We start from the raw sequence: 25,035 nt of genomic DNA on the forward strand, positions 1-25,035 counted from the left end.
GCACACATCATTTTTAACTCACAAGTTAAAAATTTCAAAATTGTTTTATGGCATTTTTGTCCACTGAAAAAGTTTGAACATCCCTCCATTAACATCCCTCACCGCACTACATTTCAGTTGCAAAAAGGGTTTCTTGTTGACTTGTTTTGCTCAAATGTTGATTATAGTTTATTTAAATGCAGATTCATACAATACACAAAAACATGTTATTAAACGGTCACTGACACTTGCAAATGTATAATTTTTTTAAGTTACAATGATGTTTCCACAATTGTGGAATTACTTTCACACAACTACCTTTAATACCCATTTATTGCCTTTAAAAATCTTCACAAATGTCAACAATAAAACACAATTCATGCAAGAGTGACCTGCAGCTGTGGCGGCTCTGTGTCACCATAATAACACATTTGTGTCCTGCGGACGAGCATCATGATTCTGTGTGCAATCACAAACTGTCATGTTTCAGAGAGGTGAAATAAACCATATCTTTTTTTTTTAAACCTTGTGGACAGCACATGACTGAAGCGACAGCACAGAGGACAGCTAGTCTCCACTAGTGCTGAACTGAGCTGATAGTCTTCTGAATATCTGATGGCTGCAGCACATACACATCAACTGTATACCTGGATCACAGATTTTTTTCTTCCCACCATACAATGGAGGCCAATGGTCACCAAATCGGTTTGGTGATATTTATTTAGAATATCTTCTTTTTTAGTTCCACAGAATAAAGTCATTCAGGTTTGGAATGACATTAGGGTGCGTACATTTTGACAAAATTTTCATTTTGGTGTGAACTACGTAGACCAACAATTGCAAAAAAAAAACACACACACACACGCACAGAGGAAACAACAGAGGAACGTAACCTATGTCAACAGCTCTTGGACAGATTGACACTCGATTGCAAAATGAAGAGCAATGTAGAAACCGCCTAACAACCACCCAAATACAGTAGCAAATAAAGAAATTCACCTATTTCAATGATGTTGAACTAGTTTGGAGCTCAAAGCTGACTGGCCCATTGAAAACTGAAACTTTTAAGATTTTTACAAGTGTACACAAGTCCCGATTCATTAGATTAGACTGATGGCGAAAAAGCATAACTCACTCAGTCACCATATCACAGCTCCATTCTTTGGAAGAAACTAAATCACAATGAAACTGATAAATGATGAGACTTTCTCTGGGGAGAACACTCTGATGTCTCACCTACTTTGAAGAGACAAAACTATGTGTTTTTGTGTCTTTTTCTGACCTTTGAGCCAATTTACTCCTGACAAAAAAATGTTCAAGACCTCTCATATTTTCCCTGATTTTCTGTGAGACATAAATGTAAATTAATTTGCAGCAACCTATGGTAACACTTTATTTTGATAGTCCACTTTAGACATTCAACTACGTACTTAAATAACTTTGCAACTACATGTCAGCTAGCAGTCATTAAAGTATTAGTAGACTGTCTGCTTAATATCTACAAAACACTTTATTTTGATGGTTGCTCAACAGACATTCTACTGACTATAAGTAACTTAGCAAGTACGGCAACTTATTCTACTAACCCTAACCTACCTAACAGTCTACAAATGCTCTGATGAGAGTTAGTTGACATGCAGTTGCAAAGTTACTTACAGTTAGTAGAATGTCTAAAGTGGACTATCAAAATAAAGTGTAACCCAACCTATTAACAAAGGGCTCTGCATAACAAATTTTTGTGGCGAACACACATGTTGAATGTGCAGTCGGCCCCCTTCGGCTGCAATAATACCAGCATTGTTCACCAGTGCTCTATAGTCCTTTGCAAATTAAATCAAACCGTTACTACTGATATGCCCACACACGCTTTTGCATATTTCTGTGTATCTATCATCCCAAGCTCCATTTCTATATCTGCCCTTTCGCTTTTGCCCCCCAGGCTCTAGAACAGCTACGTATGCGAATGCAAACGCGATCATAATGGCCTCACTTCCCCATCTTTACCAGACAGCAGACTTTTGATCAGACCTCAGTAGGTTTCTGCTTAAACGAAAGGAAGAACTGCAGTCTTTAGCCAGCATTTGCCATTTTTAAGTGCAGTATGCAGTCAGTCTGATGTGGGAGGGATGAAGGCATGTCGGATGTGCCACAGCAAGTCATACATCTAATATTAGCCATCAGCATCCATTGTAGTTAAAAAAAACAAAGACAGCTTCTCATTTTTGGAAATCAGAGAAACGTATGGGAGTGAGTGTGGGAGTAAAGTTTTGAAAGCAAATGAGGGCGAGAGCACTCACCCACGATGAAAACGCCCCCCTTTACGAGATCAAAATCGCTCTTGTTTGGGAAACTATGGGTTTCTCCCTTCACATTTTAGCACAATGATTAACAGCGATTTACTGTATCACTTGGTGTTCGTGTCAGGACGTGACTCAGCCGAGTCAAAAATTAAGCATCACATACAGCGGTTCACCATGACAGACACACAAACACGCAGTCCACCCCAACCCCGTCTTATACCTTGACCAGATTTCCTCTTGACTTATTTTGGAGTTAGTGAGTAAGAGAGCGCTCTTCACTTCCCCTTTTCATTAGCAGGTGTTTAACTCAGCCTCATAAAAAAATGAGAAATGTTGGGAACACATTTACAGTTGCACAGCAGAAGTGATACTCATTTTGAACTTGAAGTATATTTAAATTCAGATTATCAGATCAACTTCCACTTACCAGAGTAAGTCAATATACATATAGTGCATCTACATCGGTGTCTAGGTGCCTACAGACTTTCTCATACAACATCTGAAAGTCACTGTTAGTGTGGAAAGAGAGATGGACAACTAAATTATTTATTTATTTTCATGGTATTTCATTTATTTTATTCAGTACCACCGCTACCTTATGCAGAGTACGCAGTTTGCGTAGGGCACCAGCTCCCGGGGGGTGGGGTAGGGGCACCATCCCAGGTGCTCAAAAAAAGAAAAAAAAACGTTCGTTCTATATTAATATTAGCATATACATATACATAAATAAAAATCTAAACATTAACATATATATATATATAATTATAAAAAATTTATTTTATAATGAACACAGTAGGCAGTAAGCACACGTGACGCGCCATTCTGGATCTGCGCCCATGCCCACGCTCGCTCTCACCTCATGTTTTCGGCTGAATACAAATGATCATTATAATTAATGGACAACTAGGCTATATCAAGGAAACGACATCAGCGCAGTCTGGTGTTCGGTCGATTTGTGTTACCCTGTCAGAATAAAAATAAAAAAGCCCAAGATGAAGCCCCTGCATCACTTTCAGGTAGCTACGTTTTTTGACTGTTGACGTTAGTAACGTGTTTTAATGTCGGTAATAATTTCACCACCAACAACAATGCATCTGAATTAATATTCTAGTTTTCATGACTTAAAATGTATTATATAAAAACAATGAGGCAATAATGATTGGTTAATTAATAATAATCATATGGTTTCATTGAATAACACTGTTAAAATACATAATGTAATACAAAATAAACAATTTGCATTATTACAAATGCCTGCAAAGGGCACCAAAGGCCTGGTAATTGCTGTTGTTACACGGACAGGATGATCAAATCCTTGTTTAATATTGACCAAACATTTAATTCAAATATCCACTTAATTTAAAATTTTTGGCCACCTTTTTGCGATAGAAATGCTACAGCCTCTTTAATTTCTTCAACAAAAACATATGGACATCACAACCCTTACCAAAATTAACCATGGTTTTATTGTAGTAAAACTGCTTAATTTTATTTTGTGTGATTTCTGAATGCTTGAGACTATAAAATCAATCAGACAACGGTATTAATAAAATCATAGCCATAGGTAACTGTCTAGAGCTACAATTGTAATTTATAAATAATACAATTTAATTACAATTTATTTATTTACTTTTATATTTTATTAAAGTTCTATTTTGACCCCTTATAGTAGGTTTTTTTTTGTTTGTTTTTTGTTTTTTTAGAAGGAGGGGGCACAACAATACTATTCTGCTTAGGGCACCCATTTGGCTAGCAGCAGCCCTGATTTTATTTATAATCTTTTAGTTTCTTTTTTTTGTTTTGCCTAAAGTCAACTTATTCACTATGAATTTTCCAAAATGGGAGAAGTGAGTGAAACTGCATGAATTTGGATACAATTCTTAAATATATAATGCACTTTGTATTATGTTACATTTGCGTCATGTCTCGAACAATGAAAAACTACCAGGAATCTGATCTGACCACTGAGACTGAGACACATTGAATAAAATTCTGATCTGAAGCGGATTTCAAACCACATTTGGTTTTGGTTAGATTTTTTTACTCACCTAAGCTGCATTTATTTGATCAAAACTTAAAACAACTGTTTTCAATTTGAATGTATTTTTAAAATGTAATTGACTCCTGTGATGAAAAAGCTGAATTTTCAGCATCATTACTCCAGTCTTCAGTGTCACATGATCAGAAATCATTCTAATATGCTTGATTTTTTTATTATTAATAATGTTGAAAACAGCTGTGCTGATTAATATTTTTGTAGAAACTGTGATACATTTTTTCAGGATCTTTAAAGAATAGTAAGTTAAAAACACTATTTTAGAAAAATAAATTTTGTTAGAAATCTTATAGTAATCTATAGTAACATTTTAAATATCTTTACTGTAACTTCTGATTAATTTAATGCATCCTTGCTTTAATAAACATATAAGTTTCTTTCAAAAGAAAAAATATAGTAAATAGGACTGAGTCAGAAAAAAAGGCGTATTTTTTCTGCCTGGTCGAAGAAAGTCTAGGACCTACAATTTTGTGCATGTTTAACAGAAGAATATTTAAATTTTTTCAAGTTCACTGAGCATCCAAGAAGAGTGAAATTGTATGTTACATCTACAGGTTGTTTAGCTCTGCACCACGCTGCTGTCTATCCTTGAGGGACCCTGCTTGATTGATTTTCACTCATGTTGAAGAGCAGCGCGAAACCGAGCTAGCGGAAGCCCTTACCACGTGCTCCTGTGGCTCCATCCGATTTTAGAAAAAACCACAAACCAAAAGCGCCTCATCAGCCAATGGGCTGCAGCCCTGCTCCTCCAAGCTACCAGTTCAGGGGAACTGTACCAGGCTGTTTTGTGTGAAAGTGAAACATGCTACAGCAGGTCTGATGTGTGGCCTTGCTTACAATGACTGAAATTTTATCTAAACATTAGGGCCAAGGGTATTCTGACCTACCTAAGACTGTGCTGATGAGAAAACTAAATATAGCACTTTAGTCAGATAAAAAACGATATACGTCATGTCTTATTGCACAAACATAACAGAGCGCTACTTCCTTAAAGGAACAGTTCACCTAAAATGAAAATCATTTAAAACACCCTCATGTGGTTCCAAACCTGCATGACTTTCTTTCTGTTGGAACACCAAAGAGAGAAGCGACGGGTACTGTGAAGCTCCAAAAATGACTAAACAAACAATGCACCATAAAAGTGGTCTATGGAACTCATGGGCAATATTACAAGCCTTCTGAAAGCATGAAATAGCTTTCTACGCGAAACAGGCCTAAATTTCATTCAGAAAATCTTCCTCTCTGCTGAAGCTCTTAAATCTCACTCAGTTCAAATGCAGTGTCAGGATTGCATACCAAGTTTGACATCATTGGCGTGACATAAGGGCCTTTCGCACCGCTTTAGTTCCAGAACTAAATGTACAGTACTAAAGTACTGGGACGATTTTGCGCGAACTATTTCCCAGTACCATTTAAAGGGTTGCATTCGCACCGAGAGTGTGTACTAAGAAGTGACGTAAGCCGGTCGACAGCGTCGTCATTTGTGCGCGGCGTTCAACGTTCTGGTACTATGAAAAGGTTCCCGCGGTGCGAAAGGCCCTATACAGTACCACATTTGAATCATGGAGGAGGAGGATAAGATGTTGCAGCAAGATGTTCTGAAGCTTCAGAAGACTAGGAATATATTGCATACAGTACATCGTATGGAGTTCTGTGGTACATTTTGCAATTTGTGGTGTTTTGTGTTTCACAGAGGAAAGTTATAGAGATTTGAATAGGGATGGGTACCGAAACCCGGTATTTAATCGGTCCCGGGGCTAAATTATGAAAGACCGGAGTATTGATAAGCTCTGACGTTAACGGTTCTGCTATCGGTACTGGAGAAATTAATACAACACACATACATTTATTATTGCTATATATACATTATCTTGCTAATTCTATCTCACCAGAGTCGCCAGCTATTTTTCAAACATTTGTCTATGACGCATTTTTGCTATTCGCAATTCAGAAGCGAGATCGCGCATATATATATATATATATAACAAAAAGTACCGATAAGAATACCGTTAAAATACCGAATCGATAAGCAGTATCGGTAAGAGTAGTAATACCGTTAAAATCTTAACGATACCCATCCCTAGATTTGAAACAACATTGGCATTTTGATTTGAACAGAGAGATTTGAACAAAGATGAGTAAACAAAGTAAACAAAGAACAAAGATCACTAAACAAAGGTCTGAACAATTTGTTTGTCATGATCTTAAAAACATTATTTTACATTAATTTTATAGTCAAATATAAAATGTGGCTACTCCCTCATTTCTTCAAATAAATAAACAAATAAATAAAAATATACACTACCATTTAAAAGTTAGGGAAATGAAGTTTCAAGAAATTTATACTTTTATTCAGGAAGGAGGCATCAAAATGATAAAAAGCAACAGTAAAGACAATGATAACGTTAAACACAATAATAATAATAATAAAAAAACCTTTCTATTCATTCAAAGAATTCTGAAAAAGAAATGTATTACGATTTCCCTAAAAATATTTTGCACAACAAATGAACGGCAACTGAATGTTTTTTTCATCAATTAAATGCAGCCTTGGAGAGGATACAAGACTTCTTTTAAAAACATTACAAAATCTTACCAACTCCAAACTTTTGAATAGTAGAGTAAAACAATATATAAGTTAAATGTTTTTTTTTGTTTTTTTTACATTGAATTCCCATAAAAAGTAAATTCCCATACTATTATTCTAAAATGTGATTTACAGTACTTCCTTCCGTGAGCTGTGTCATTTCTGCGCAACTAAGGTCAAACAAACACTGACTGTTTCCAAACAAGTTTCCCAAAAACTCCCCTATCTGCAAGTGAGGAGACAAATAAGTCACTCCTTTCATTGTCAAAAACTGACATAGTTTATTTAATAAACACATAAGCCAATAAACAAACAAAGGAATGAATAAGATAGTCATCAAAGCATGCTTCCTGAATTCTTGTTGACAGTGTGCCATTGACAGCCGGCCAAATAGCAGCCTTAGATCACAAACCACATTTCATAGTGTATGTCTGCACTATGTCTGTACGTTCTTCTGCACTGGAAGCTCCTGTCATCAAGTCAAATTCCTTGTGTGTGTAAACATACTTGGTAATAAAGCTCTTCTGATTCTGAAATTAAACTTGATAACAGAATGTACAAATGGAACCGAGATTTTCGAAAAATGCTACTCGCCCAGATCGATGACACAAATATGTGTTTGTTTCAAATGGACCATAAGAAATCCATTCTTTTGGGTTGAAGAATGAGTCTGCACATTCCAGCTGTAATGCAACTGCTTGGACTCAGATCCAAGATCCAGCAAACACTAACAATTCAACCTTTGTGAGGGACGAAGCTTTGCACATGAACCTAAGAGCCAATCTGATGACATTCACAATCCAGAAACAGGAGCTTTCAACTCTCCCCCAGTCAGGTGTAGCGTGTAGTTGATATGGCATGCTTTTCATGTGTATTAGTGGACTATTAAAATCTGTGCTCGCACATTTCTATTTAGGTTTCTGAGCGAAACATCCAAATTCTCAAATTGTTCCGAATGCTTATCTCTGTTTGTGCTTGAATAAAAATTAGGGATGCACCGATTCGATACTCAGTATCAGTATCAGCTCCAATACTGCCATTTTCTGCCAGATTGGGTATCGATCTGACGAGACCGATCCAAATCCGATATTGTGCGTATACTATTCTGTGTTATTGTTAAGCTCCATGAAAGGCACAAAAGCATTATAAAGCATAATAATATTTCCGTGCACTATATTCCAAGTCTTCTGAAGCCGTTCCATAGTTTAATGTGAGGTACAGATAAATATTTAAGTTGTTAAATTCAAGTTCATGTAAACACTTCTCTCCTCTGCGGCTGACAGTCATCCTCCATCGCATCGTGTCGCGTTCGGTTACGACAGTCAAGACAATAAAACTCTCTCCAAGATGATTCAGTGTTCCTATAATTATACTTGATCTGTAGATAAAGATCAATGGTTTTGCATAAAAGGACTTTATCTTGCTGGAGTTTAGTGCTGTTTCTAAATCATGTTACTTTCTGCCGGGTGTCTGTTAGATCACAACACTGCAGTAGAGAGCACTATGAATTGTTCTTCATGCACACAGTAACTGAAATTTAAAACTTTTCAAAGAAAAGACTCTATCGTACAGATATAATACACTACGCCTCAATATCTCTTCCCTTTGTGTGTTGAACTTTTCTATGCAGAGCGTTCTGACTCCGTGTTGCTTCAAGCGCATCATTCTGCACACGGGATGCGCATAAGTGCTTTGTGCCGCTCTGTATAGAAGCCTTTCATGTTATAATACTTTTGCGCAATGAAAGATTGTTAATAGCTTTCTTGTTCTGTCCTATCTATCATATGTTGCTGCCTCATTACTGTGCTATATTTAAAAGAAATGTATTGTAATGTTATAGCATCATTTATATATAAATATATTTACTTGTTTTTCATGAATGTATTTTACAACAATACAAAGATCAATGTGTAACATTTGACCAGATTTAGTCCAACACTTATAATGTGAATAATGTGAATATAATATAAACACTTATAATGTGAATAATGTTTTTTCACTAGTTTAGATTTTGTAAAATGATTGTGCACTCATGATTTTTCTACAGTACCTTTTGCTGCTGAATTATCACTAACCTAGTCTATAATAACATTTAAAAGACAGCTTTTAAGACCATTACTTGACATGTATGAGGAATCATTTATTACTGGAAAGCTCCCAGATTCATTAAAACTAGCTATAATAACTTTAATATTAAAACCAAATAAGCCCCCAACTGAATGCTTGTCATACAGACCAATTAGTTTAATGGGATGTGATACAAAAATACTTTGTAAAGCACTTGCTAGAAGATTAGACAAATATCTTCCCCAATTAATTAATGATGATCAACAAGGCTTTGTACAAAAAAGACAAGGTTATCATAACATCAGAAGGGTCTTGAATATATTACATGAGAGACCTAATGAAAAAGACACAGTAATGCTTTCAGTAGATGCGTGCCAAGCATTCGATAGGATAGAATGGGACTATCTCTTTGATGTTCTTTCAAGATTTGGATTAGGCAAAACTTTTCTTAAATGGACTCGGCTATTATACACGGACCCGGCTGTTGAGGTACTAACTAATAATATCATCTCAAGGTCATTCAATCTGCAGCGATCCACCCGTCAAGGGTGCCCTCTGTCCCCACTGTTGTTCGTGTTGGCAGTCGAACCCCTAGCTATGGCAGTGAGAGTACATACAGGAATATCAGGCATTAAAATTGGGGACATGGACCATCGTATCTCTTTATTAGCAGATGATATTATATTTTTTCTTACTAATGTGAAAAGTAGTATTCCCAATTTGATGAGACTAATCAAAAATGTTGCTGAATTTTCTGGATATAAAATTAACAACTCTAAATCAGTATTAATGTTTCTTAATAAGGAAGAAAGACATAGACCCATAATAAATACCCCCTTTATGACAACTATAGAAGGTTTTAGGTATCTAGGTGTCAGAATTACCCCCGACCTTAGTGAAATAATCTCAAAAAATTATGATCCCCTAGTGGAAAGAACCACTGATGTATTGAAAAAATGGTCAAATTTACCAATATCCATGATCGGACGAATTAATATAATTAAAATGTCTATTCTACCCAAATTCTTATACTTTTTTCAAACACTCACATTGCCATTACCAAACATCTTTTATGATAAAATTAACAAACTAATTGCTCAATTTGTTTGGAATGATAGAAAAGCTAGACTTCGCCTTAAGCTATTACATCTGCCCTATGAAAGGGGAGGGCTTCAACTTCCCAATTTTAGATGGTACTATATGGCTGCCCAACTTACTTCAGCACTAAATTACTTCAGTACAACAACACCTGCTTGGGTAGACATTGAACAAAACTCCATCCCAGATATACCATTAAAAATGTACCTATACTCTTCAGATACTAAGTCATTGAAGAAGAACACAAAAAACCCTTTCCTTAAAAATACTGTTTCAGTCTGGCATGCTGCACATAAGCATATAGGTGATATGCCGAGATTATCCCAATTTACTCCTATTTGGGGTAATGAACAATTTACACCTGGTAATAAAGATGGAGGATTTAAGATATGGAATATTAGAGGCATTCAGAAAATTATGGATTTATATGAAGATGGAGGTCTACTTTCTTTTGATCAGCTATGCCAGAAATACGCAATTCCCAAAAAGCATTTTTTGTAAGTATTTACAGTTGAAAAGTTACATGTCATCAAAAGAAGAACAGATCATCTGTATACCATCTTTATCAAAATTAGAGGAAATAACTCTCGGAAATTTAGAAGGTAAGGGTCACGTATCTGTGTACTATAATTTAATGGTGAAACACAGTACTGAATCAACATTGGACAAATTAAATGCCTGGAAAATGGATATACAGGAAGATATAGATGAGGCAGACTGAAACTATGCTGGTCTTAAAGCACAAACGCAGACAATAAATACAAGGTTTAAATTATTTCAATATAAATGGTTAATGAGAACCTATATAACACCTGTCAAACTTAATCAAATGTCCGCTAATATTCCAGATGCGTGTTCTAAATGCTTGGACGATAAAGGTACACTGTATCATTGCCTCTGGGAATGTCCAAAGATACAAAACTTTTGGAAGGAGGTTATAAAATGTTTGTCAGACATGTTTAATATTGCAATTCCTTTGAATGTAAAACTTTGTATTCTTGGAATATATCCAATGGACGTTATACAAACATCAAGGCAGATTAAACTTGTAGACTTTGGTCTCCTTCAAGCCAGAAGAGTTATTGCATTAGGCTGGAAGAGTATGGATGCTCCATCTATGAAAATGTGGACAAAGGAGTTATCGAACTGTATCGGACTGGAAAGGCTAACTTACATTGCTAAGCTATGGGAGCCATACATAAATATCATGTCAAATGGAAATGTAGACCTTACTGAAAAAGACATTGTAAAACATTCTCTGTAACAAATTTATTTATTTATCTTTTATTTATTTATTTATTTATATGTATATATATATATATATTTACATACATATATACTGTATATGTATGTACATATACAGTATATATGTATGTGTGTGTGGTTGTACATACACATATATTTATTATTTTATTTATTATTATTATTTATTTATGCATTTCTTTTTTTAAAAAGTGTTAATTGAACATGTGTAAGTGAAGGGGTGTATGCTTGTGTACTTGTTCCATAGGCTATTTTGTTACTATATGTCTAGCTGATGTGTGTTTATCAAATAAGATAAGGACGATAAACATATTGGAGGAAAAAAAAAAAAAAACCTAGTCTATAATAGTATTTTTGTCATAGATTATGATTATATATTTTTTCATTTGTTATTTTTCTTTATAATGAAGTTGTCTATATTTAGTTGATTGTGTTTAACACACAAAGTGATGATCAGATCAACATAAAGTATACAAATTCTACATTTATTTTAAAAAAAGGCCTGTGCAAGTATCGGATTGGTATCGGACGATACTCAGAAATTTTGGTATCGGATTTGATCGGTTCTGAAAAAATGGTATTGGTGCATCCCTAATAAAAATGAGCTGAAGTTAATGAGCATTTAAATTTTAATGTTTAAACTTTTTAACATTTAAACGCGTTTTTTGACATTACAAATTTTTAATAAAAGTCTATTCAAGGTACATATTTTGTCCAGGAAATGACTACAAGACATACTGAGACACTATATTTTAAGATTTGTAAATAGTTTGAACACCTTTGTAGTGAAACACTCCTTGTTCAAGCAGGGAAAAAAAACAGATGTCCTAAATACAACAGAACGTTGTCTGTAAGTTTTACCTTGTCATTTCTTCATAAAACAGCACCTTTTCAAAGCCCCACATTCATAATGCATATGGCATGATAACGTTTTACATTTTTGTCAGCGGTACATTAAAAGCATTGTTATCCTTATGCCACAGTTTGGTCTTGGGGTCAGATTAGACTTTATATTGTAAAACATTGATTTATTTATGTTTGTTATTAAAAGGCATGATTATGTAGATTATATACCATAGACAGTACTTAGACACTTTTGAAGGTCCCTTACGTTTGAATACATTTGAAGCCTGCCTCTTATGATAAGGTTATTGACAGACTGTGGCGTTCTTGTGATGAACTAAAAGGTTCCATTTTGTAAGTTTCTCAAAGAACTGAAAAAAAATAATAATAATAATAATTTTTAATCATAATTGCCTAAAGGTTCTTCAAAAAGTTCCCAGGGAACACAAAACCAGCAACACTTGGAATTAATAAATAAAAGTATAAAAGAAATAAAAATAAAAGTGTTTTTGTGTCTGTCTGTGTGTGTGTGTGTGTGTGTGTGTGTGTGTGTGTGTGTGTGTCTCTCTGTGTGTGTGTGTGTGTGTATGTGAGTGTGAGTGTGTGTGTCTCTCTGTGTCTGTGTGTGTGTGTGTGTGTCTGTGTGAGTGAGTGTGTATCTCTCTGCCTAAAGGTTCTTCAAAAAGTTCCCAGGGAACACAAAACCAGCAACACTTGGAATTAATAAATAAAAGTATAAAAGAAATAAAAATAAAAGTGTTTTTGTGTCTGTCTGTGTGTGTGTGTGTGTGTGTGTGTGTGTGTGTGTGTGTGTTGAATAAGTAAATTGTTTTCTCCATTGTTTTCTTTTTATGAACTTGCTCTAGATTAACTTTACAACACTTCTCCAGTGTGGCCGTTTATGGACTCCAGTATTTTTTCATTTTTACAGTGACATACTGCGGTGTCAGAAATTAACTCTTTAATTACTGGGCATTTTGGAATGGAGAGCATATTACTTGCAATATAAAATACATACTGTGGATCAAATACTTCAGTCAAAGTATTGGAAATGAATTCTCAATATGAACAATTATGGCTGTTACCTTAAAAAAAAATTTCTGGAAATAATGCATGTAAAAATGCAAAATAAATAAACCTTTTACTTTAGACACTGCTAGAACACATTTACTATTTTTGTTTCAAGTTTTGGAGTGTTTCTTAATGTTAGCTATAGATTAAACAACACTAAACTCTGAGATAATGGTTTGACAGATATTTGAGATATAGCATATTTTTACACCCATATTTTGAATATTATCCCTTTCAGTGATATTTTCTCTGTGTGCCCTATAAATTATGACCATGTTATATAGGATTATTATAATAACTTGTCTGGTTTTGTTTCAAACTTGACAATCTTTGATTTGTTATGACTCAGATTCAGTTCATTCTTTATTGCCCTCAGAAGAGGACATTTGTTTTCACAGGCTGTACCAGAAACTGTAATACAAGGCATGATTATGAGTATGACCTTCAGACAAATGCATTTTATTTATAAAATTAAAAAGAAAAATAACCTAAACTATTACGGAATATATGCTGATGTGCTGCCAACTACTTTCTATTCATTAAAATAATTAGCAGTAACCAATGATGCATGTATTTTTTTCTCTAAGTTTTTTCTTGTCCCAAACCAATTATCATACTTTCAATTGTGATTAATTAACCCAAGTATATCATATCATTATGCATATTCATGATATGGCATCCTGTCTACAATTTAATACATGTTATGAAATAAATGACATGAATTATAAATCACTCTAAAGTATTAGTCATTCTCACATAATTTCTCATTTACAAATGTATTCACTCAAAAATGTGTCAAATCCAAAATAGTGATTATATTAATAAGGCACTACTGTTTGCTGATCCGCAAGAATGCAAATTCCACACTTTATTCTTTAGTCATTGCTTAATCAACTGGGAGTGGATGAGAAGTTTGCCATGGATGTTTTTTCAGAACATCATGAAACTTGCCAGGCCCAAGGCAGGGCGGACACACCAAGCTTACTGAGGCATCCTAAAACAACTACTATTCCTGTAGAGCAAGCTGTCTTCAAAGGAGCAGCTTTCCAAGTCTTATGAAGACTCTCCTAAAGTCCTAGTCATTATCAAAGTAAGCATGCCATGACATGTGGTTCAATTTGTTAGGCAAATATGAGGTCAGAATAGCTGCTGAACATACATAGTGGAACCTTGTCTATCCCATTTAACGGTCACATGACACCTTCACACTCTGCACATCTCACAAGCAGGACGGAAGGGGACAGAGCCTCATTAGGACAACAGCAATTGCTACAACTACATTTACATCAATTGCATTAGTGATTGTGAAATGGAGGAGTTTGTGTTAAATAATGCACAAAACATTATCTGATTACAGAAAGCACCAAATCCCATGAACAGTGCAAAAATCTCTGTAAATGCAACAAGTTGATATTTAGAGCATGCAGAAGAGACTAAAGAGATAAATAAATACCTGAAAAATTCTCTACAAAACACATTGTCATTGGATTAATAGTGTCAGATTTATGTGATAGTGCAAGATCCTTTCACTGCCAGACTTTCACTTGTTAGTTTCTATCAGTCATTTTGCTATGGCATCAGATTTTCAATTTTCTAATTTTGACATTCAATTTATAGCCCATGTTGATGCTGCAAGATTAAACTCATTACATCCTATTAGTTGGTTATTAGGGAGGATGAGTGACTATAAATGGAGAGAACGACGAATTGTATGAGTAAGATGACAGTCAAAATACAGTTCTGCCAAAAAGATAATCTAATCACACTAATTCATCAGTTGCTTGCATCAGTTTAACATACTTCATTTATGCGCGCGAGTAGACTACGCATTGTAAATAACTTTACTAACCTAGTTCTACACTGATTAAAAGTCAAGTAGTGCACACATTCTGTTCCCCAAGTCCAAAAACAAAACGACTTTAACTTGTTTCGGGAGCATCATACGTATAATAACAACCCTGATACGGTTTAGTTTCCGACGTATGACGGTCTATCGGACGCCGAGTTTCGTAGAGAAGTTCGGCTCTGCAGTGTTTACTTACTAAACAGTTAGTTACATACATCGTCTTCCTCCTTAAATAGTCAGTAAAGTGGTTTACCTGTTGAAGATCACTTCCGGGGTCTAATTCGACCGTTCCATTCTAGTTACTTGAAGACGCCAGTGTTTTTGTCGCAACAACGCTCAAAACGAGCCGGATAATTTCACTTTACAGCCTCATAATAGATGTCCCTCAAAGCGCTGGTGTGGCAAGTGGGCGGAGCTAACGGAGCTCATCACTATATAAACTTACAGCTGCAGTTAAAAGTTTGATTTGTTCGAAGTGCAACAGCAAAGCAAACAGCAGTTTGTTTGTTTTTCTGACGATAAAATGTGCAGCTCACCATGGGACAAATATATATATTTTTTCATTCAGTGGTTAACTTTAATTGAGATAAATAAGCTTATATTGAATTGAAATATAAATATTACATTTAAAATTTTCATAAATATTAAATTAGGTTTGCTCAGTGTGTAATACTACTGAATAAAAATAACCATTTAAGAAGAGAAGAATACACATTTTTATCAGAGCCGTCCACTTTAAAATTATATGTTTTCATCTTCTCATTACATATTTGATTCCATCTATTGAACATATTATTTTTGTCAGTTCTAGTTAATTGTATTTTTCCAGTTTGCTTATCTCAATTCAATATTCTGGTTGTCTAACACTAAAACCCAAAAGGTTGCAAATGCAAATCCTAATTATTCTAACAATTATCTGAGTCATTGACACAATTCTGAAAGCCTTCTATTGTGGTTCATCTTAAATCACTAATAGCTAACACAAAAGCTTTAAAATGATCTCATCTAGATTTCAAACGCTCAGACCTGAAAGATGAACAAAGTGCCATAAATAATGCTGTAGTGCCATGAAAATATTATTGAGATACAGCTGTCGGACAGATTTTGGAATATACTGTGTGAAGTCTTTATTTATGTACTCATTTGTTGGCTTATAGGGGAATTGTTCCTCTCTCCAGCGTCTGACAGATAGTTCCATCATGAACTCTGTGGTACAGAACATGCAAATGCATCCCCCAAAACATTTGTTTATGGCAACAGTTACACAAATGTCACACCATGCTTCCAAAGGGACTGTTTCATTCTATTCTTTTCTTTTCTTTTACACTAGACTGAAATGAGGAGAACAAAAATAAACCTGATTTAACTCAAATTTACCTTGACTCAGGGCTTGCATGAGATAAGATGGAAATTTTTATTTTAACTGTTGTGTAAACATGTTGTAGTTCTTAACTTAGTCAAAATAATGTTATGTTAGAGTCATGATGTAGGAAACTTGTATGTTTGTGAGAAACTTCACAAAAATAAATGAATTAATTAATAATAGCTTGAGATGAGGCTTACACGTTGCCTTTTGTGTAGACTTTATTAATCATACTTAATGAGCATAGAAAATTATTCATATTAGGGTTATGTACAACAAACATCACAATAAAGACTTCAAATCAAAGATCTAATTTAAACCTCGCAGTTAAGACGCTTTACAGTGTCATGCAAGGAAGCCTACCAAATAAAGAAATCCAGTCAATTAGCTAAAGACTGTGCCCTCTAGTGGCAAAATACAAAGCACCTGGTTAGCTGCAATACATACGTATATTATATTACTAATTCACTGGTGTGTTTCATTGAAAATTAAAGTGCTTCTCCAAGTTTCTTGACTCTCATGCTGTCATGGTTGAGTGGATACTTTCATTGAAGACACTTCGATGTTTGTTGAGACACTTGTTTGTTGAGCAGCATTCTTAGCATTCGGCTGCTAATGAGTAGGCCTACCTAATGATCTGCTCTGTGTCAGGTGAAATGAAATGTTTCATTCTGTTTACAAGAGATGGGCGTTCCACATAGATTGAACATACAATATTGTTCAAAACGCTGAGTGAAAGAGAACAAGCTCTCTCTCTCTCTCACACACACACACACACACACACTCTTAAAAATAAAGGTGATTCAAAAGGTTCTTCAAGCGATGCCATAGAAGAACCATTTTTGGTTCCACAAAGAACCATTCAGTCAAAGGTTCTTTAAAGAACCATCTCTTTCTTACCTTTTTGTAATCTGAAGAACCTTCTTTCACCACAAAGAACCTTTTGTGAAACAGAAAGGTTCTTCAGATGTTAAAGGTTCTTTATGGAACCATTTAGACAAAAAGGTTCTTCTATGGCATCGTGAAGCACCTTTATTTTTAAGAGTGCACACACACACACAATGTTGTCCTGTCTGAAATCAGAAGAAGCATCTGCCAACTACATACAGGTGCATCTCAATAAATTAGAATGTCGTGGAAAAGTGAATATATATATATTTTATCTTTGAAGAACCATTCCCATAGAAAACCTGGATATATGAAGAAGACTCATTTTAAAAGTGTTTTCCAGATTTCTAGATCTGGAAAAGTCTGGAAAATGGATAATATTTTATAACTCCAAGTGGGTTTTTATAATGAAATTTATAATTAACTATTTATGCTAAGCTCTAAAATGTACTGGGTAAATTATGAGTAAAACATTTTAAATAATCTTTAGTCTCAATTCTAATCCAATAAATCACGAGCAACTTGAAAATTCATGGGGCATTTGATTAGGCTATTGTTGAGAACAAAGTGGGCCTTGGAGTCAAAAATGCTGAGAACCATTGATTTACACTGTTTGTGGATACAAAATGTAACCATTAAAGTTTGCATTAAGTCTTATAATTATTCATTGTTAAATTAAAATATCCTTGTGAAAGCTGCGTCATTATTTTATTTTTAAATATTTTTTAAATAGTCACAGTAGAGCTGAACAGAAACTCATTGCAATGCTCAATGAAAATCATTCTGAATGGTTAAAAGCCTATGTTGAAGACACCATGTACTGTATCAATGGGTCAATGTTAATATTTTCATAGCTATATGTTTTGCCAATAAAGCTTTACAATGTGATATTTCTGCTTTCTCCCTAAACCGATGATGCTGTTCTTGGTCAATCTTAATGGTGAATGCACATTCAGGAGGCAAAACCATTACAGCTTTCCAACTACCAAGGGATTATACGGTAATCATATTTGTTCTGATCGTAACTTAAAAATAATAAATTGTTTTCAAAGAAATTTTCCATTACTGAGAGCCATAATGGACCCTGGCTCTAGACGAGTCAATCAATTTCCTTAGAAGTGGGTAAATCGATGAACATCAGCCTCGATGCAACATCTCTGATCAGTTTGAAGTCTCTTTCTGGTTGACTTGGACTTTCTCAAGCCCTGCTGGTCAAATACAAATTATAAATGTAATCAAAGCTAATGTCACATCTTATCTAATGATTAATTTGGACTCGAACACAGGCTAAATAAATGTACGTTGTTTACTGTAAATGTATCTGTAAATTTACTGGCATGTGTCTGTGCTCTGTGAATATGTGAATAGATCTGTGATTAGGCCCAATGCAAATTTAGGTAATACTAATCACAGAGCTGAAAAAAGGCACCTATCAATAGGGAGGTTTTATGAAGTTTCTGAAAGCAATGTTCATCTTCAGTCTCTCATTTTCATTTTTATCTGCCAGCGCTGCTCAGTCAAGTCCATTATTAACAGCAGTTTGAACAGGAATCCATTTCCGTGCCCAACCACTGAGCAAAAGCAACAATGAACCTGAAAATTGTAACAAATTATATAGTTTATGAATGTAGTGGAAAGCATTGTGTTTGCCTTCTTGTGCAAAAATGAGACTGCTTGAGTGAGAGAGAGGGATGCGGCATGAGCTGCGTGCTCATTAGAGTCATAGAGGAAAAATGAACAGAAACGTGACCTGAAGGCAGAGATTGGCATTGGTAAATTTGTCGCTGTGGACCTGCCATACTTCTTTAACTTTTGCCATTGCTGGAAAGTTATAGTGGATGTGACAATGCTCTCGTGTTGAAGCCATGGCCTGATGACCAAAGTGTTGTCAAGGCAACACAACTCACATACAGTGTATATAAAATGGTTTTATTCTTCAAGGACACCATGATAGATTTCAGAATTCATTGATGAATAGAAAGTTCAAAATAACAGGATTTATTTGAGATACAAATATTTTGCAACATTATAAATGTCTTTACTGTCACTTTTAATCAATGTAAGGTTTTCACAGAAATATTAAGCAGCATCAACTTATTCAGATAGCAATATATTCAGATAGAAAACAGTTGTTTTAAATTGAAATAATGTGTGTGTGTGTGTGTGTGTGTGTGTGTGTGTGTCTGTGTGTGTGTGTGTGTGTGTGTGTGTGTGGTCAAAGACATCCATCTAGTGCTAGTTGGCATTGAGAAACAATCAAATAAAAAGCATAGAGATTATAGAATGCTCTCCTTAATGACCGAATGACACCTTAAACAGTGAAATACCATCACAATTAAATGCAATCAGTGTGCAAAACTCAGAAATCTGAGGATATTAGTAGACATATTTTTCATTAAGGATAATGATTTGAGGGCAACTTAATCAATAATTTTACATCTACTGGTATTTAGTGCATTAGACCAGATTGAGAGAGCTATGAAAAGGTCATGTCCTTCACTCTTAAGGTGATTTTAGTCTCACAAAAGGCAGACATGTCCTCATCCCATTCATTGTTATAATCTACTCACACAGTGTGTGGGTAAAGGCAGCCCGTTCTCTATTATCACATTACTTAAATACAATTTATTTATCTAACGAGGGGATATAAAACTTAAACGGGATGTGAAGAACAAAGGAAAGATGAATCATCGTCTTCACTTTTGAAGCCATTCACTTGTGTTTAAGCTGCTCATTTGTATCCATAAAAGCCTGCCCACTATTATTTGAATCAAAGACATGCCTGGTTATCAGTGAAATTAATATTAATACATCAATTTAAGATGATGGCACAGACACATCCAGTCTCTAAAAGCTCTAAAGTAAACCAAGAGAATGTGACAGACTGTCATTATGCATTTTGCGCTCCATGGCTGACATGATGGAATGCTAAACCTAAGTAGGCCTAGTTTTTCATCATTCAAACCATTGTTGAACTTCACTGTAAAAAACAAACAAACTCAGAATTCCTGATTTTTACTTTACCGTACTGATAAAATACAACAAGTCGTTGTAAATATTCTATTTTTGCGACGTAGTGCCTGTTAGCCCCGCCCATAGCGAACCCTTATTGGACCGTAGAACTGCTCCTCATGTATATTAAACATCAAACATGGAAGACGGCGTGATTCTTTTGAGGAGAGACTGATTATGGGAGGTTTGACTAAAAATTCCATGAAAGCATCCAATAAAACATTACGGGAGTCATGAAAATACAAGGTATGTGTTCTTCCTGGAGTTTCACGCTGTTCAGCTAAAGTATATTAAATTGTGCAAGTGTGAAAGTGCGTTAGAAACACAGAGAGCTGTTCTGAGTGGCTGTCTTGGATTGATTAGTTGTGCCACGCCCCATTTTCGCGTTGATTGCCTCGGCAAAAGTAGCTTGGTTTTGTTGATTGATAATAATTACAGTATCTACACTATAGTAGTATAGAAATGATTATCTTTTTCTAACTATTAAGGGGGGTCTGTGCTTTTGTGACGATCTCATCATTATATATAATATAAGATTAGCATATATTATATAAATTATACATATTATGCATACAATTATTTTCCATTTAATTGTAATAAAATGTAGAACTAAGGCAGAAAAAATCACTGTAAAAGTAGAGAAACAAGTAAACCGAAGCACCCTGATATGCTATCAAAACTCAGTGTTGTGTTTCTGTGATCAAATGTGGCTCAAAGCGTGTCCCTTGAGTAAGAAGGAGCCCTGCTTTAATAGACCCGATGCTGACGAATGCAGTGGAACCACTACACCGTGCAACATGGGTCAGGAAATTCATCGCTCAGAAGCAGGCCAGTGAAAATTGAGTACACTTCGGATGCCAAAAAACTCCCACACATGTAACAAGATCAGATGGCATTGTCAAGAACTTTATCGCCTAGTGAAAAGGAACAGATAATTTTACAACTGCACTAAAACTTGGACAAGAGCAGAAGTTCACATTTATTATTCACACAGTGAAATGTATAACAATGAGAGCGTTTATGAATAGGGAATATTTGCGTTCAGCCACAGCAGATGAAGGCATATTGTTTTCATGAGCTGAAGCGAGGAGTTTCCAAGTCTTAAAGTTAATAATAGTGCTATACAAAGGCAAGTTAATCAAGCACTGCAAAACTGACAGTCTAGGTCATGTTTCATATGCTTCATAATTCCAAAAAAGCACCATAAATCTCATTTGTGCATATAAATTCAAAAGTGTGCATTTAACCTGGTGTTGAATATGAAGAAACACATATGAAATTTGAGAACTTTGATGAAGGGAAAAGTTCTAAGTGAATAGGGTATTAAATTTCAATCAGTCTCTCACACAAAGCTGTCATATGACCTCAGAAAACTTAATATAGTTTTATACAAGCCCTGGTCACTGTATGCTTTCATTATATAGAAAAGATCTTGTTCTCTATACAATTAATATTAATTAAATTAAGTCATAGAGGTTTGTAATGACACAAGGGTGAGTATATGAAGACAAAATATTCATTTTTCAGTGAACTATATCTTTCACAAAGCAAACACTTGTGAATGAAGTGGCGTGTTTCAAATAAACAAGTCAGTCAAGAAGGCAGGATATGCTTCCAACCTTACGCAAAATTCTGTGGTTGCCACAATAACACTGATCCATGACACTCCGGCTCGACCTTTAATTTCACCTCAGGAAAAGGAATCTGCGCCGTAACAAAGCCATCAGCCACACACGCTGAACACTACAGGGGTTCTCTGCGTTCATTTCCCCTCATTTTAAAAGCTATCTTCACCCTGCATCAGAAAGACTTCACAGATGGTCTATCATCTAACTTTTTTTTTCGTAGTCCTCACAACCGAACCAAGTAGGAGTGTGTACTGTAATTACAGCAGGGAAAACAGCTCCCACAAAGGACATTTTTCCTGGCATGAAAAATTATTCGTGCAGCCAAACAGTGCATCATTTTCCAATTTGGGTTGAAATCAAGCGCATTTTCCCCATATAAACATATTTAATTTGAATCAAAGTGAATATGTTGTGATCTAATTATATTCTTGTGTGTACCTTGTTTCTCATGCGAGGAACATAACCCTTCATCAGGAACATGAAATGTTTATTCAATAAATTATATCTTTAATGATCTTTTCAAAATGTTTCAGCTTTATATTTTGCAAACTGAGTTAGCTGCTGATTTTGGGTAGGATGGCCTAAGAATAGTTTCTGCTTCTCTTGGGTGTCTTAGCCTCTTATATATGATATGAACTCACACATTTGATTCCTAATGAGTAATCCTAGTAAACGATCATCCCCTTAAGACCTGTATTTACAGCAATAATTAATTAATATGGAGAATGACAACAACAACTAGGTACAGAGCCCAGTCACAAAAAATGACAAGATCATTACAGTACCTTTAGTACAGATAGCATGTTGCTTCTTCTTTCAGATGTAAACAATTTTTTTTTTGAAAAAGCTGTACTTGCAGATAATGTAATATGAATGAAAAATATGGCATGTTTGTAAGAAACAAATTCATGATCAAGGCATTTTAAGTTCAAATCACTTCTCCTACTCCATAATAACGCATCTACCAGTGAAAAACTCCATCTCCTGCTGTCTTCTCACATCAAAATCCACCAACATATTTGTTTAGAACAGTTTTGGACTGTTTTCACTGATAAACAGTGCTTGATCTGTGCATATTTTCCTCCTGATTCAGATGAAGAAAGCAATATTATAGACAGAGGACTGTAGTTTAGGCAGAGGCAATGGTTTAAAGTGAAAAATTGGTGGATTTGTTTCTTACAAACATGCAGCCTTTCACTTCATAAGACGTTAATTGATGGACTGGAGTCGTGTGGATTACTTGTGAATTATGTTTTTCTCAGCCGTTTGGATTCTCATTCTGACGGCACCCATTCACTGCAGAGGATCCATTGGTGAGTAAGTGTAATGCTACATTTCTCCAAATCTGTTCTAATGGAGAAATAAACTCATCTACATCTTGAAAGGCCTGAGGGTGAGACAATTTTCAGCAAATTGTCATTTTTTGGTGAACTATTCTTAACATGCAATTAAGTGTCAAACAACATGACATTCATTTCACACTTAAGTATATTCTTTTAAAGTATATGATTTCCAAAATAACTAGCCTACTCTTTTTAAAAGTATGCTAAAGTGTACTTCTTTTTCACAAGGGTGGCTTTTTCCAGACCTCCCTGGATAAATACAGCATGCAACATAAGCATAGTCTTTTACCTGTCCATCTTGTAAATATGCTCTGATTATCTTACAATTAAAGTAATATTCTTCATCACCCAAGTAAATGTAATTGCCATTTAAGACATTTTTAACTGTTTTTCTAAGCCCCTTAAACTAAAAACAGCATGTGAAAGTTTCTGTACCTGTACAAAGTGTATGAATATTTAATGAAGACAGCATTTTTAGTTTATGATTGATTGTCTGATGCTAAACAACCACCAATAACATTTTAGTACAGTACCATAGTGTTTCACACAATGCCTTTGGCACCTTAGTTTTGGGTCAGCACTATTTTGGAGCAGGACATCGTAACCCAGGGCTAAGAATATTGCTTGACCCATGATTAAACATGCCTTTAACCCGCGATTGCTACACATGAATTTTAATCATCAAGAACATATTTTCATATGAGAACTAGTCTGCCATCTGTTTTATGTCGTGGACGAAGCAGGACAGCGTGTCTGATTCATTGTTCATGCATTTCATGTTTGAAGGTCTGAGCTCGTACACAATAACACAATAATGACAGGCACGGTAAAGTGACAGCAGGGGACACATATTTCATGCAGCAATTTCAGGTCAAATGTTATTTGGGGGCATGCTTTGCTGAATTAATTACATTTTCAAGTGCCTTCCCTGATAATTCCTAAACCCCAGGACAGCAAACTGAAATGTGGAGCTGATCAATTTTATCAGAGGTAAATGAAACCATCAGGGTGACTTCTGTGCGTCCCCACGGCAACATTCAGGTCACTCAGACTCATGCTCATCAAATGCGTACATGCTTCCACAGAGCCTGCATGGATTCATTTTATCATAGCGAGACATCCTGTGTGATCTCCGTTAGGGCGGTGAGGCATAACAAGACTCCACAGCTGAGCAAACCAACAAGATTTTTTTTTTTCCAGCACTTGTTCACTTATTCGTAACTGAAAATGAGTTCAGAGGGGTCCCCAGGAGCCTTCAATGAATGAAGTTGAATTTAAATGTACACTTTTTTGGACCAGCAGATAAAAGGAAAAGCCATGCAATCAGTAAATACTAATATACTTCAACTTTATCAGAGAAGAGAGTTATACAAAGAAATGAAGAAAAACATATCAGACCTACCTGACTAGCTTTGCTAACACTACTCTTACAGATCAGACTAGTGCATAACACTACATATTTGAGCATTTCTTCAACTATGGACATTTTTGGCCCTGTGGGAGAATTTTGTCCCCATGAAACATTGTGAACATCTCCACCAAAGTGTCATTTCCATCACATCCTGCTTTATGTATTGAGTGTAATAGCATTTTGAGGTAGAAATTACATTTGACATGTTTAGAATAAGCTAGCATTTCGTCTACAAAAAAAAAAAAAAAAAAAAAAAACTAATCCAAAAAACACATTACTT

The 25,035-nt window shown here is 35.2% G+C and overlaps 1 protein-coding gene across 2 annotated transcripts in view; it reads right to left on the bottom strand.

Moving 5' to 3' along the window:
- LOC107758337 (caspase recruitment domain-containing protein 11-like) overlaps positions 1–15,482 on the bottom strand; it is a 35,349-nt gene extending 19,867 nt beyond the window's left edge. Inside the window, exon 1 of one of the 2 annotated variants that reach the window (XM_016576050.1) lies at positions 15,364–15,482. The gene's annotated coding sequence lies outside the window, so the exon portion shown is untranslated. Of the gene's footprint in view, positions 1–2,499; positions 2,599–15,363 lie in introns of those variants that run through there. The other variant, XM_016576052.1, reaches the window with a different exon arrangement.
- Between the last annotated feature and the right edge of the window lie 9,553 nt (positions 15,483–25,035).

This window comes from Sinocyclocheilus rhinocerous, unplaced genomic scaffold (genome assembly GCF_001515625.1).
Source record: "Sinocyclocheilus rhinocerous isolate Xijiao unplaced genomic scaffold, SAMN03320098_v1.1 scaffold2639, whole genome shotgun sequence".
Lineage (NCBI taxonomy): Eukaryota > Metazoa > Chordata > Actinopteri > Cypriniformes > Cyprinidae > Sinocyclocheilus > Sinocyclocheilus rhinocerous.